Source organism: Podarcis tiliguerta (assembly GCF_965153285.1).
Source record: "Podarcis tiliguerta genome assembly, chromosome: 3".
Taxonomy (NCBI): domain Eukaryota; kingdom Metazoa; phylum Chordata; class Lepidosauria; order Squamata; family Lacertidae; genus Podarcis; species Podarcis tiliguerta.
The window spans coordinates 6,355,530-6,370,923 of NC_139536.1; the positions used below are offsets into that span (position 1 = coordinate 6,355,530).

General features: G+C 47.0%; 2 protein-coding genes across 2 annotated transcripts in view; one reads left to right on the forward strand and one right to left on the reverse strand.

The window, feature by feature from the left end:
- Positions 1-1,643, reverse strand: part of CTSB (cathepsin B) — a 30,740-nt gene extending 29,097 nt beyond the window's left edge. The window contains exon 1 of the mRNA XM_083432771.1: positions 1,456-1,643. The gene's annotated coding sequence lies outside the window, so the exon portion shown is untranslated. The remainder of the gene's footprint in view (positions 1-1,455) is intronic.
- The window catches only part of BLK (BLK proto-oncogene, Src family tyrosine kinase), an 819,573-nt gene that overhangs the window by 264,091 nt on the left and 540,088 nt on the right, over positions 1-15,394 (forward strand). The window lies entirely within an intron of this gene.

Consider the following 15,394-nt stretch of genomic DNA (forward strand, 5'->3'; position numbering starts at 1 on the left):
GCCCCTCCCAATATATTTGATTTACACCCCACCTACTCTCCAAGGATTTCCAGGTGGGTTATATAGTTCTCCCCCTCCCCATTTTATACTCACAACAACCCTGTGAAGTCTTATTTTTTTATTATTATTAATTAAATTTGCATACTGCCCTATACCCGCAGCTCTCAAGAAAGAAAAGTAGGCAAGATTGGCTAGCCCAAAGCCACACCCAGTAGCCTTCATGGCTGAGCAGGCAATTTGAACTCCGCTCTTGCAGGTCCTAGACAGACACTCCAGGGGTCCGCAAGGAACTTGCTTGGGCCAGTTCACTCCAGCAGAGATCCCTCCATGGGCCAGATCATGCGCACATGTGAGCACGCACAGCTGCAATTTCTGGCGTCTGTCTGTGCAGACACGATTTTCGATGTCTGCATCTGCACAGAAGCGATTTTTGGCATCTGAGCATGTGCAGACACGATTTCCGGCACCACGAAAGTGGTCCCCTGCACTAGTTTAGTGCACTGTGTGGCAGTGGCGTAGCGTGGGGGTGCAGGGGGGCCCGGCCGCACCGGGCGCACCATCTGGGGGATAGGGTTAGGGGGCGCAAATCCATGGGTTAGGGGGCGCAAATTACTTGCCTTGCCCCGGGTGCTGACAACCCACGCTACGCCACTGCTGTGTGGGGACTCACCGAGCGGGCGGCTCGGTCTGGGGGCCAGTTAAACGACTCCCATGGGCCACTTATGGCCCATGGGTCTTAGGTTACCTACCCCTGCTCTAACCACTACACCCCTACTGCCTTTGCAATATATTTGCACATATATGCGGAAAACCTGCTGGAGCATAGCAACTGGAGGTGGAAGGAAAACAAAACCTGTTTGTATAACAGTGGGAAGCTTTTGCATATGAGTGAGCCCGGGACACGAAAGCGTGTACAGAAGGCCCTCCCGAGACAGACACCCAGACACTTTCCACCCCCAGATACCTTGAAGTCTACTTCTCCTCCCATCCCACCCCACCCCCGCCCAAAAAAACCCCCAACCGCTTCATCGGTTTCCTTTAGGGAAGGAAGGAAGCAAATCAGATTCGCCAAACTCTTTTGCAAACCTGCTGTAACTGTTGCAAAACAAAACAAGAGGCTGGATTTAGAGAGTCTGAAGGTTAGCTTTGGTTACTCCTAAAAAAACAACAAACCAACAAAGCGGGTTTTTGAGTCTTGGGCGCGCACACTCTTTACCGGCGAGTAAGCGGGGAACATGGGGTCGACCCCCGCGCCACTTGCTGAAAATTTGGGAAAGGATTTTTTTGGCAAAAGGAAAGGGAAGGGTCCCACGCCTTGCGCAATATTGCAAACCTCTCCACCCTGGCCACTTCCTCCTCCTCCTTCCCGCACCCTAATAGACACCCTCAGCAGCAAGGGCGGCCAGGATTGGGGCCACGCCCTGCCCTAAGGAAGGAGCAAAGCGTTGCTCTTACCTGAGATGGGAAGTGGATCTGAGCCAAGCCGAGAAAGCCGGAGAGTTCAGGTCCCCCCCTATTTAAGCGCAAATACCGGTTGGGTCGTCCCGGTTGCGCAGCCGAGGCTCCTCCTGCTGACTCAGCCCACGTGGGCGCTGCGCCTCTCCGGCAGCTGACCCAGCAGCACGTGATTCCCCACCCCTCCCTCCTTCCTCCCCCACCCACCCACCCCATAGATAAATCATGTGATCGTTGCTTGGCTTGCAAAGATGGGTTGCCCATGCCTCCAGCGCGCAAAGGGGTGCTTTCAAATTCGACCGTTTGTTTTACTCTCAAGTAAACGCTGCGGGTGTCGATGGGGCATGATTGGGGCGGAGGGGAGGTTGACCAAGGATTGCGCGCACAGAGGCACCGCGCTGGGCCCGATCCTCTTTTCCCCCCCTTCCTTTCCACGATTATAAAAATAATGCTATGGTATGGAGATAAGGGGACGAGGAAGATTTTTCTCCCTGTCTCGGAGCAGTCGTGGGCGCCCCAGTGAAGTTAAATGGTGGGAGATTCGTGATAGATTAAAAATAGGCGGGGTAGTTCAAGTCCCTAGAGCATGAGACTCAGTCTTAAACTAAGGTTGTGGGTTCGAATGCCGCACAGGGCAAAAAAAATCCTGCATTGTAGCGAGTTGTTCTAGATAACCCTCATAAAAAAGGTAAAGGTACCCCTGCCCGTATGGGCCAGTCTTGACAGACTCTAGGGTTGTGCGCCCATCTCACTCAAGAGGCCGGGGGCCAGCGCTGTCCGAAGACACTTCCGGGTCACGTGGCCAGCGTGACATCGCTGCTCTGGCGAGCCAGAGCCGCACATGGAAACGCCGTTTACCTTCCCGCTAGTAAGCGGTCCCTATTTATCTACTTGCACCCAGGGGTGCTTTCGAACTGCTAGGTTGGCAGGTGCTGGGACCGAACAGCAGGAGCGCACCCCGCCGCGGGGATTCGAACCGCCGACCTTTCGATCGGCAAGCCCTAGGCACTGAGGCTTTAACCCACAGCGCCACCCGCGTCCCTGATAACCCTCATAGTCCCTTCCAATTCCACAGTTCTATGATTCTGTGAAAGGGCTTCTTCCCGCAGGGTGTTAGTTAACCTGTGGAACTCTCTCCCACAGGAAACAGTGATGGCCACCAATTTGGATGGCTTTAAAAGACCATTAGACAAATCCATGGAGGAGAGGACTTATGATGTCTACTAGCAGCCATGCTTCTGACATACCAGTTGCTGGAAACCAAAGGAGGGGAGAGGGGCTCTTTCAGCCGGATCCTGCTTGAGGGTTTTCCACAGGCAGGGAATTCACAGGGGAGTCTGGGCAGGTGCTTAGCCTAATCCAGGAGGCTCATAGAAGCCCAAAATCAGAACCTGAGGAGAACAATCACTCGCTTGTGATTACCAGGAAGGGCATCTCTGGGTTATTTGTGAAGCAAAGGAATTTGTTCATTTCTCCCCTCCCCCCCCCCAAAAAAATATAGTCCGGCCCACCACATGGTCTGAGGGACAGTGGACTGGCCCCCTGCTGAAAAAGTTTGCTGACCCCTGCCCTAACCTACCTCACAGGGTTATTGTGGGGATTAAATTAGGACGAGATGGTTGGATAGTGTTCTCGAAGCTACCAGCATGTGTTTTACTAAACTGCGGGAGGCAGTGGAAGACAGAAGTGCCTGGCGTGCTCTGGTCCAGGGGGTCACAAAGAGTGGGACACGACTAAACAACAACAAATTAGGGGGAGAGAGAGATCTGTGTGGATATGAATGCAGTAAAGAATAGAAGAGAAATTTTACTTTCTTGGGCTCCATGATCACTGCAGATGGTGACAGCAGTCACAAAATTAAAAGACGCCTGCTTCTTGGGAGAAAAGCAATGACAAACCTAGACAGCATCTTAAAAAGCAGAGACATCACTTTGCCAACAAAGGTCCGTATAGTTAAAGCTATGGTTTTCCCAGTAGTGATGTAGGGATGTGAGAGCTGGACCATCAAGAAGGCTGATCGCCGAAGAATAGATGCTTTTGAATTGTGGTGCTGGAGGAGAATCTTGAGAGTCCCACAGACTGCAAGAAGATCAAACCTATCCATTCTGAAGGAAATCAGCCCTGAGTGCTCACTGGAAGGACAGATCGTGAAGCTGAGGCTCCAATACTTTGGCCACCTCATGAGAAGAGAAGACTCCCTGGAAAAGACCCTGATGTTGGGAAAGATGGAGGGCACAAGGAGAAAGGGACGACTGAGGACGAGATGTTTGGACAGTGTTCTCAAAGCTACCAGCATGAGTTTGACCAAACTGCGGGAGGCAGTGGAAGACAGGAGTGCCTGACATGCTCTGGTCCATGGGGTCACGAAGAATCGGACACAACTAAACAACAACAACAAAGAGTAGCCATGGATTGTGTTAACCACCCTGAATTTGACTAGCCCTGTCTCCTGTTCTTACAGTGGCTATGAACCCCTCTTGGGCTGCGAGACAGTGGCTGGTGACACGTCACCCTGCGAGCTTTGGGACTGAGTGGAGATCAAGCCTCCCCGGTCCTATCTGCTACACCCCTGGTCTTCAGCTGGTGGGTCAGGAGACTGGGACACAGCCTGATCCTAGGTTAAAACGGGAACAGTACTACCAAGCAACAAATGGATCCCAAAATGCAGACGTGTGGGTAAAAGTTGGGTCCTGAGTCTGGAAAAGCTTGGAGATTAATGATCAAACCCCTCAGGCGCCCAGACTCAAATCTTATCCCTGATAAGATTGTGTGGCATCGTGAATGCCTTTCGCCAATCCATTTACCTGGTATATATTAGAGTCTTGGTTTAATCTGCTTTCTCCATGCCTTTGAAGGGATGTTTTGATATGGAATTGCTCTCTTTTGTTCAGTTGCTCTTTTGACTGATTCAATCATAGATTATAACATCCTATGCCCTTCTAAAATGTGGGTTGGGGTTTTTTTGTGAGGGGGTTATTGGGCTGTTGTTTTTATTTTCATTATATATATATTTTTTTAAATATAATTTTGATTTTGTTCTGTGAACCGCCCTGAGACCTCCAGGTATCAATAAATAAAATGATCATAATCATAGAATTGTTTGTTGTGGGGGAGAAAGGGAAAGGAGATTGTTAGCCACTTTGAGACTCCTTAGGGTAGTGATAAAGCAGGATATCAAATCCAAACTCTTCTTCTTCGTCTTCTTCATCCAGCCCAACCCCCTGCAATGCAGGCATCTTTTGCACAAGGTGGGATCCGAACCCATGACACTAAGATTAAGAGTCTCATGCTCTACCGACTGGATGTTTTTCGTATCTTAGATTTATTTCAAATCTCCTGCTATATCTTATCTCTGCCTTGCTTCAGCATTCACGTGAAAGTTACCTTGAAGGCAAATCGATGCAAAGCACTTGGCAAGGTGGAGGTGTTAGAAGTATATAAGATACAGTGGCACCTCGGGTTACATACGCTTCAGGTTACAGACTCTGCTAACCCAGAAATAGTACCGCGAGTTAAGAACTTTGCTTCAGGATGAGAACAGAAATTGTGCTGCGGCAGCGGGAGGCCCCATTAGCTAAAGTGGTGCTTCAGGTTAAGAACAGTTTCAGGTTAAGAATGGACCTACAGAACAAATTAAGTTCTTAACCCGAGGTACCACTGTACAAGTTTGCAGCCTTGGATTTCCTGAATCTCTTAGGTTACACTCCTAAACGACTAAACAACAACAATCCCACATTGTCTACCATCAGGTTGTCTACCAACTGTTCATGTGAAACTCCCGTCTGCAGAGGTCCACAGATTAAGGTGCATGCAAAATGCAAACATGAGATACCTGTTTGGCTGCTGGGTTAAAGGCACAGCTAGGGAATCCAGTTGAAAAACAGTCTTAGAACTGGGGTTTTTTAAAATAAAAAAAACACATAAAAGGGATGTTTGTGGTGTGTCAAAGTGCTAACAAGAAATCATATGACCTTTTGCAATTTGAATGCTAAACCATTTTCTACTGAGTCACTGAGCAGTGTCAGCAGAGGAGGAAATATGTCTGCTTGTGTAAGTTTATACATCTGTGATCTTTTAAATAGAACATATCCAATGTGCTGGGGCCCTGGGATTGTGCATATCCTTGACCCCCGTTTAGCTGGAGCCCAATGCCACCCAATAAAGTTTGGCTCTTTTAGGAATTAGCTGGTGGGAATCAAACTTTGCTGAGGTCATAATTTCTTTACCCATGCTCTGGAAGTCGTGCAGGCACTCAGCTGGGTCAAGGGGAAGTACGTCTTTGCAGGAACGTTCTCCAGCCCTTCAGGAAATGAAGGCTAATAATGCAGTCCTGGGTTTGCCTGATCAGCAAAGAAAGAGGCTTGCTTAGAAACAGATTGGCGTCTGCTTCTGAATATCAGATTGCTCTTAAAAGGCACAGGAGCAGGATAGGCTCGTAAAAGGTGGCAATGCGATGTGCGACAGTGTGGGTTTATTTTGGAAGAGAGATCCAAACGGAAGCACGACACACAGCACGCCTAATTAAACTTCCACACAGGAAACGATGGGCCAAGAATTCCAAGGTCTCGAAAATAAAATGAATATTCATAAGTGTGCAAGGAAAACACGCATACATAAGTATATAAACCACAAATAGTACAGGAGAGCAATCCTGAAGCCATCTTGACTCTCCTAAAGACTTAGAATCATAGAATCATAGAGTTGGAATAGACCACAAGGGCCATCGAGTCCAACCCCCTGCCAAGCAGGAAACACCATCAGAGCACTCCTGACATACGGTTGTCAAGCCTCTGCTTAAAGACCTCCAAAGAAGGAGACTCCACCACACTCCTTGGCAGCAAATTCCACTGTCAAACAGCTCTTACTGTCAGGAAGTTCTTCCTAATGTTTAGGTGGAATCTTCTTTCTTGTAGTTTGGATCTTTAAATGCAGAAGGAAATATCTTGGAGAAATCTTTCCCAATAGTTCTCTCCCTTACAAATCCTGTCTTAAGGGCATATTTTGTGTATGAATAGGGTTAGCCCTGTGTGACCTGAATTCAAGAACTAAAGCATTTACTTCCTCAGAAGAATGGCCAGGCTGCCCAGGTAATGTAATCAGTAAAACATGATCTTGGCAGTCATACTCTCAAATTTCTGTGGTAGACCACCTCTTTCTGTGATGTATGGATGATGCTGTTAGGGTAACACCTTAGAGACCAACTGAGTTTGTTCTTGGTATGAGTTTTTGTGTGCATGCACACTTCTTCAGATACACTGAAACAGAAGTCACCAGACCCTTATATATAGTGGGAGGGTGGGGTGGAGTTTTTCTCAGGAGGGTAGTAGGAGATGGGTGATTGACTCAATGGGTCTGGTAAACCTGTTGACAACTGCTGCTGAATTACAATTTATCACTTATAAGTTGCTGATGTATGGAAGTGAGAGCTGGATCATAAAGAAGGCTGATCACCGAAGAATTGATGCTTTTGAATTATGGTGCTGGAGGAGACTACTGAGAGTCCCATGGACTGCAAGAAGATCAAACCTATCCATTCTTAAGGAAATCAGCCCTGAGTGCTCACTGGAAGGACAGATCCTGAAGCTAAGGCTCCAATACTTTGGCCACCTCATGAGAAGACTCCCTGGAAAAGACCTGATGTTGGGAAAGATGGAGGGCACAAGGAGAAGGGGACAACAGAGGATGAGATGGTTGGATAGTGTTCTCGAAGCTACCAGCATGAGTTTGACCAAACTGCAGGAGGCAGTGGAAGACAGGAATGCCTGGCGTGCTCTGGTCCATGGGGTCACAAAGAGTCAGACATGACTAAACAACAACAACAAGTTGCTGAATTACAACTTATCACTAAACTGAAAACTATGGAGAGACCTGGTCTTAATAGAGAGATTGGATTCCTGTCTCATTACATATGCTAATCATCTGCATACTATCCCTTGCTTTTTTCTGTAGGACTAATTGCAGTCGTTAACAGTCATCACCAGGTTTAGCATACCCATGGAATCAATCACCCATCTCCTACTACCTTTCTGAGAAAAACCCCACCCCACCCTCCCACTATATATAAGGGTCTGGTGACTTCTGTTTCAGTGTATCTGAAGAAGAGTGCATGCACACGGAAGTTCATACCAATAACAAACTTAGTTGGTCTCTAAGGTGCTACTGGACAATTTATTTATTTTTAAATATATTTCGACAGCATCAGACCAACACGGCTACCTACTTGCTTTTAGGGTGGTCTTTGGCTAAGGGGTCGGGCAATTTCAATTTTATTATTTTTCTATTACAGCTTCAAAAAAAGAATTAGTCAAATTCACGGAGGTCACAGCTAGAAATGGCTAGTAACCATCATGGTTATGCTGTGCACTCACAGTGGTGAGGTAGCAATTCTTATGAATCCCAGTTGCTGCAAACCACAGGAGGGGAGAGGGCGCCTGTCCTGTGTTCGAATCCTGATGCTGGTCTCCTATTGGGCCATCTTGTTGGCCGTTGTGAGAATAGGAGGCTGGACTAGATGGGCCATTGGGCCTGATCCAGCAGACTCTTCTTAAGTCCTTAAGCAATTGTGAAGACGGCTATCTTTTGTGTTCAACATTTTGAGCAAGTTAGATTTCTGAGTCTGCCTCTCCCAAATAAAATATTATTGATTGATTTATTGACCTGCCCTTCATCACAAGGTCCCAGATTGAGTCACAGCGGTGCAAAAACACAAGATTATAATCAGTTTAAACAACAGACAATCAAGAGGACAGGGTGGTTCTTAAAGACCCTTGTCTCTGATGTCAAAGGTCAGGGTAAAGAGGTGTATTGTCAGCATATGATGCAAGCCATAAATGAAGATGCCAGACCATGTGTGTGTGTGTGTGTGTGTAGCTTAGGAACTGTCACAGAGAATGTCTTTCCCCAGACTGACATATCTCTCCCCCTTCTGAATGCCTGACATGGTAGAACTGAAAATAATGCTTCAGAGCACGTGCAGAGTGCTTTTACCCCATCACATGGCACCAGTTTTGCAGAGAGGATCAGTTCTGATCAAAGATACCTTTGAGCATCCACAAAGTGCAATCATTTACTTTGGTAGCATGAAAAGAAGGGAAATGGCCAAAACAGGACCCTCGTAGATTTTTTAGTCAGACCAGTAATATTGTAGGCAATTGGCATAAACAAAATGGATCGCCATGAACACTGCTCTGTTCTCCAAACCCTAGCGGAGATTGAGGCTGGATTAGTGTGATTAAAATGAGAAGGTATAGACCGCATTATGGTTGGTGCCTGAATAGGATTTACACCTGTCTACTCAGATGTAAGAGGGACACGGGTGGTGCTGTGGTCTAACCACAGAGCCTAGGGCTTGCCGATCAGAAGGTCGGTGGCTCGAATCCCCACGATGGGGTGAGCTCCCATTGCTCAGTCCCTGCTCCTGCCAACCTAGCAGTTCGAAAGCACGTCAAAGTGCAAGTAGATAAATAGGTACCGCTCCGGTGGGAAGGTAAATGGCGTTTCCATGCGCTGCTCTGGTTCGCCAGAAGCAGTTTAGTCATGCTGGCCACATGACCCGGAAGCTGTACGCCGGCTCCCTCGGCCAGTAAAGCAAGATGAGCGCCGCAACCCCAGAGTCGGTCACGACTGGACCTAATGGTCGTGGTCCCTTTACCTTTAACTTTCTCACTGAGGAGTTGCTCCACTGCTCACCCTCGCTCGCAACTGCACTGTCAGTATTTAACCTGAGATGTTTGAAAGAAAAGCAGGAACAACCCTATAAGTGCTGTTAATGTAGACATATTTATTGGAACACTTGTTAAAAAATAATTTGAAGACAATAGCATTCATTTCCCTTGCAGTTTAAATTTAAGAGTTTACGCCCTGGCTACGCTCAGACGCTTTGAAAGCAACATGTGAGTCAGATGTCTTTGAAGTGCAACGAAGTGAGTAACATGTTGATTGTAGCTTTTGTCAGCTCAAAATGACTGCGAGGAAAGAAAGCGTAATGGGACTACATTGAAGAAAAGAAGTCCAATGTGAAAATACACCTTCAAGAACCAACTTGATATTCAATCTGTATTGGATTGTCTTCACTCATTTTCCATTTTTGAATGGTCTCTGTTAAACTGCAAGGATTTCTGAAGCCACAGCTCACGTGGCTAGGTTTCTGTGACATCACAGCAGCTCAGCCAATAGCTAGGGAAGGCACAAAGGTAGCTTTCAGGCTGTGCTTTTATGTTCAGGGTTTTGGAGAAAAGTTTTGGCATGTTTGCAAAAGTTAGATGAACATTAGGGGGAACATTCAGGACAGAAGAGGGGACAGTAAGCTCATAAGAGGAAAAATGGAAATTCCTATGAGGACAAAGCCTTCCCGAAGCCAAGCAAACTGTCACAAGTTAGTGTGCAGGCTTCTGCAGAACTCTGCATTAGTAAAGTTCTTAACCTTAAGCACTATTTCTGGATTAGTGGAGTCTTTAACCTGAAGCGTATGTAACCTGAGGTACCACTGTATTATTATTATTACTACTACTACTATTACTACTCCTCCTCCTCCTCCTCAAAAAAGACTTAGGGACATAAGAAGAGTTTGCAGGATCAGGCCCCTGGCACCTGCAATCCAGCATCCTGTTCTCGCATTGGCCAACCCGAACGGGAAACCGGAAAGCAGAATTCGAACACAAGAGCAACTCTCCCCTCCTGTGGTTTCCAGCCAGTGGTATTCAGAATCAAATGTCATTTTCAAGCTGATTGTCGTCATGACCGCATCCTGCACCTGTGAGTTCCACGGAAGAGCTTCCATCTGTCCTGAATCACAGTTTAGCTTCAGCAGATGGCCCTGAGTCATGGCTAGATTGTAGCATAACAATATTTTAGCATAAGCTAAAAAAATAAATATAGCTCTGTGATGCTCAGTAGAGTTTGCCTCCTAAGCTTCCATTCTCTCCCTCCCCCCTATTTTGCTTGCACTTTCCTTAAAACTGCAAAGTCACTGCTGACAGCTAAGAATTCTTCTTCTTCTTCTGCCACAACCATAATTAAAAGCTGCACACATGACTCCCACTTGTGACTGAAATGACAGTCAGGAAATGTCACTAAAGTGTGCATTTAACCAAAGGACACGCAAGCTAAGAATCAAAACTGCAGAGCAACCAGTGAAGGACATTTGAAAAACACATATCTTTATTTTTATTTATTTTTTCTTATTGCTTGTCCTCCTAAGATAGAAAGCAGACCCCCCCCCCCAGTGTCCTTATTCTCCAGGGACAGTCTTGGATTTCCAGAAGCCAAGCTGGTTTCTGATTTGATCCCAGAATGTCCTGTTTTTCCTTAGGATGACCCTATTTTCAGTGGAGGGTATGGAGTTATGTGACCCCCCGAGCCAAGGAGATAAGTAACTATACAACTTTTAGAAGGCATCTGAAGGCAGCCCTGTTTCAAAGGTAAAGAGACCCCTGACCATTAGGGCCAGTTGTGGCCGACTCTGGGGTTGTGGCTCTCATCTCGCTTTACTGGCCGAGGGAGCCGGCTTACAGCTTCCGGGTCATGTGGCCAGCATGACTAAGCCGCTTCTGGCAAACCACAGCAGCCAATGGAAACACCATTTTCCTTCCTGCCGGAGCGGTACCTATTTATCTACTTGCACTCTGACATGCTTTCGAACTGCTAGGTTGGCAGGAGCTGGGACCGAGCAACGGGAGCTCACCCCATTGCGGGGATTTGAACCGCCGACCTTCTGATCGGCAAGCCCTAGGCTCAGTGGTTTAACCCACAGCGTCACCCGCATCATGCTTAGGGAAGGTTTTTTTTTTATATTCCATGTTCTGTTATGGTTTTATATTTGTTTGAAGCTGCCCAGAGGCAAACCAGTCAGATGAGTGGGGTATAGATAATAACATTATTTTATTACAGTATTCTTATTAGTATTTATTTATTTGTTTATTTAATAGGACGTCCCTATTTTCATCCCTATTGGAACACGGGTGGCGCTGTGGGTTAAAGCCTCAGTGCCTAGGGCTTGCTAATCGAAAGGTCGGCGGTTCGAATCCCCGCGGCGGGGTGCGCTCCCGCTGTTCGGTCCCAGCGCCTGCCAACCTAGCAGTTCGAAAGCACCCCTGGGTGCAAGTAGATAAATAGGGACCGCTTACTAGCGGGAAGGTAAACGGCGTTTCCGTGTGCGGCTTTGGCTCGCCAGAGCAGCGATGTCACGCTGGCCACGTGACCCGGAAGTGTCTTTGGACAGCGCTGGCCCCTGGCCTCTTGAGTGAGATGGGCGCACAACCCTAGAGTCTGTCAAGACTGGCCCGTACGGGCAGGGGTACCTTTACCTTTACCTTTATTTTCATCAGAGAAATGTTGGAGGGTATGTTAAAGGCTTTAGAAGTTGCCCAACTCCTTAGCCAAAGGCCACCACAAATCATCATACAAACGTCACAGAAAGGGGTTGGTCTGCAACAGAAATTTGAGGACATGACTTGTCCCCTGTTTACACACACTGATTGCCTTTTCTTGGCTGGTCTGAGCCATTCTTTTGAAATGGTGAATACCTTGACTCCAGAATCCATTTCCACAGACCTCTTTCATCCCTGCAACTATTTCTGCTCTTTTGGCAAGTCTGCTGGGCTAGTTATCAATACTTGTTAAACCAGTTTCACAGAGGGGAGCCTCAGGAAGAATTTCCTGCTCTGTGATAGAGGCATCACCAGTTTGCTTTCTGTACTATTTCAGCTCAGGTTTTACTGGTAGCAGTGATAAGTCAGCAAGAAATTGGTGAATTCATTGAGAAAAATGGGGTTAAGTCAAAGCATTCCCTGAAATAGGTGCATCTGGCAAATAGAAGGGGAAGAAATGGAGGCAGTGAGAGATTTTACTTTCTTGGGCTTCATGATCACTGAAGATGGTGGCAGCAGTCAGGAAATTAAAAGACGCCTGCTTCTTGGGAGAAAGGCGATGGCAAACCTAGACAGCTTCTTTAAAAGCAGTGACATCACCTTGCTGACAAAGGTCTGTATAGTTAAAGCTATGGTTTTCCCAGTAGTGATGTATGGAAGTGAGAGCTGGACCATAAAGAAGGCTGATCACTGAAGAATTGATGCCCTTGAATTATGGTGCTGGAGGAGACTCCTGAGAGTCCCATGGACTGCAAGAAGATAAAACCTCTCCATTCTGAAGGAAATTAGCCCTGAGTGCTCACTGGAAGGACAGATCCTGAAGCTGAGGCTCCAATACTTTGGCCACCTCATGAGAAGAGAAGTCTCCCTGGGAAAGACCCTGATGTTGAGAAAGATGGAGGGCACAAAGAGAAGGGGACGACAGAGGACAAGATGGTTGGACAGTGTTCTCGAAGCTACCAGCATGAGTTTGACCAAACTGCGGGAGGCAGTGGAAGACAGGAGTGCCTGGCGTGCTCTGGTCCAGGGGGTCCTCTGTCGTCCCCTTCTCCTTTGCCCTCCATCTTTCCCAACATCAGGGTCTTTTCCAGGGAGTCTTCTCTTCTCAGGAGGTGGCCAAAGTATCAGCTTCAGGATAGTAGTACCACTCTATTCTGCCTTGGTCAGACCACACTTGGAATACTGTGTCCAATTCTGGGCACCACAATTTAAGATGGATGTTGACAAGCTGAAATGTGTTCAGAGGAGGGCGACCAAGATGATCACGAGTGTGGAAAGCAAGCTTTATGAGGAATGGTTGAAGGAGCTGGGGATGTTTAGCCTGGAAAAGAGGAGACTGAGAGGAGATATGATACCCCTCTTCAAATATCTTAAGCGCTGTCACATGGAAGAGGGAGCAATCTTGTTTTCTCCTGCTCCGGACGGTAGGACTCGAACTCATAGCTTCAAGTTACAAGAAAGAAGATTCCAACTAAACATCAGGAAGAACTTTCTGAGGGTAAGAGCTGTTGAACAGTGGAATGGGCTTCCTCAGGAAGTTGTGGACTCTCCTTCCTTGGAGGTTTTTAGGCAGACAGAGATTGGATGGCCATCTGCCAGGGTCCTGCATCGCAGCGGGTTAGACTAGATGACTCTTGGGGTCCCAACTCTATGATTCTATGATTCTGTGATTCTAGAGCAGGTTTTTGAGGGGAAAGCTCTGGAGCAAAATGTTTGGACATGGAGATTAAATCATGGGCCGTGTCTAGAAAGAGCAGAGGAACGTTAAGTGTTGAATAAGCCCTAAGTTTTGTTTACTGCTTCTGAGTCCTGAGAAGCATTTGTAGCCTTGACATTTTAAACTTGCCTGGCTTCATATCTTTCTGCAAAGAGGGCAAATTTTCATTCTTCCTGGGGAGGAACTCTGTGTGCCTTCAAAGCTTGCACACACACACATATGGAAGTGGGATTTGACGTTGAAAAATATAACCAGGCACCCATTTTTGGGCACTGAGGAAGTCACTGTTTTCTGTTGAATTAATTTGCAGCGCCATCTAGTGGCCAACATTGGAATTCGATAACTGTGATTCCATTTTCTCTCCATCCAACAGTTGTCTTACCATCAAAGGATGTGGTGTGTTTGATATGACAAGTAGAGTGGCATGCCCTGCTTCTCAGTTTGCGAGAAAAGATCCATGACTTGATGACGGTTCTGCAGAGAGACTTAGGCATTGCAAAGTGTGCAGAATACAATTGTCCACAGTAGGGCAATGCCCTTATTAAAAAGGTAAAGGGACCCCTGACCATTAGGTCCAGTCGTGATCGACTCTGGGGTTGCGGCGCTCATCTCGCTTTATTGGCCGAGGGAGCCAGTGTACAGCTTCTGGGTCATGTGGCCAGCATGACTAAGCCGCTTCTGGCGAACCAGAGCAGCGCACGAAAACGTCGTTTACCTTCCCGCTGGAGCGGTACCTATTTATCTACTTGCACTTTGACGTGCTTTCGAACTGCTAGGTTGGCAGGAGCAGGGACCGAGCAATGGGAGCGCAGGGATTCGAACTGCCAACCTTCTGATCAGCAAGTCCTAGGCTCTGTGGTTTAACCCACAGCGCCACCAACGTCCCTTTATTAGGCAAACCCAAATGTCCTAAAAATACCGAGCAACCTTTTAATTGTAAGGAGCACAAGGTGGCAGGCACAGGTCTCCCACTGCTCATTTTATCCCTGCAACGACTCACACAATTTTATTTAATTTTACTTATTAGAGTTATATATTGCCCTTCATAATAAGATCCCAGGTCACGGAGTGAAATATAGGATAAAAACGTTAAAAAAGGAAAACAAAGCAGCAGAACAATAACCACCACCCCTTGCACAGACACATTTAAAAGGCTGTAGTTCTCGAAGCTACCAGCATGAGTCTGACCAAACTGCGGGAGGCAGTGGAAGACAGGAGTGCCTGGCATGCTCTGGTCCATGGGGTCATGAAGAGTCAGACATTACTAAACGACTAAACAACAAAAGAATATTAATCAGCCAAAGATGAATGCCATATAGATACCGTATTTTTTGCTCTATAAGACTCACTTTTTCCCTCCTAAAAAGTAAGGGGAAATGTGTGTGTGTCTTATGGAGTGAATGCAAGCTGCGCAGCTATCCCAGAAGCCAGAACAGCAAGAGGGATTACTGCTTTCACTGCACAGCGATCCCTCTTGCTGTTCTGGCTTCTGAGATTCAGAATATTTTTTTTCTTGTTTTCCTCCTCCAAAAACTAGGTGCGTCTTGTGGTCTGGTGCGTCTTATAGAGCGAAAAATACGGTAGTTAAAAGCCAAAGACCTGATGAAAATGAATGTTCTCGCCTGGCAACTAAATAAATGTAATGATGGCGCCATCTAGGGGGCCACCACTGAAAAGACCCCTATAACCAGCCCAATACTATCATGAGCAGAAACAATCCTGAATGCAGAACAAAAGGACATTTGGAGGGACCCGCGAAACATCCCATAACTTCTGTTCGAAGTCCTCTGGATTCAGTCCCCTTTTCTTGCCGCAGGTAAAAAGGTAAAGGTACCTCCGGCCCGTACGGGCCAGT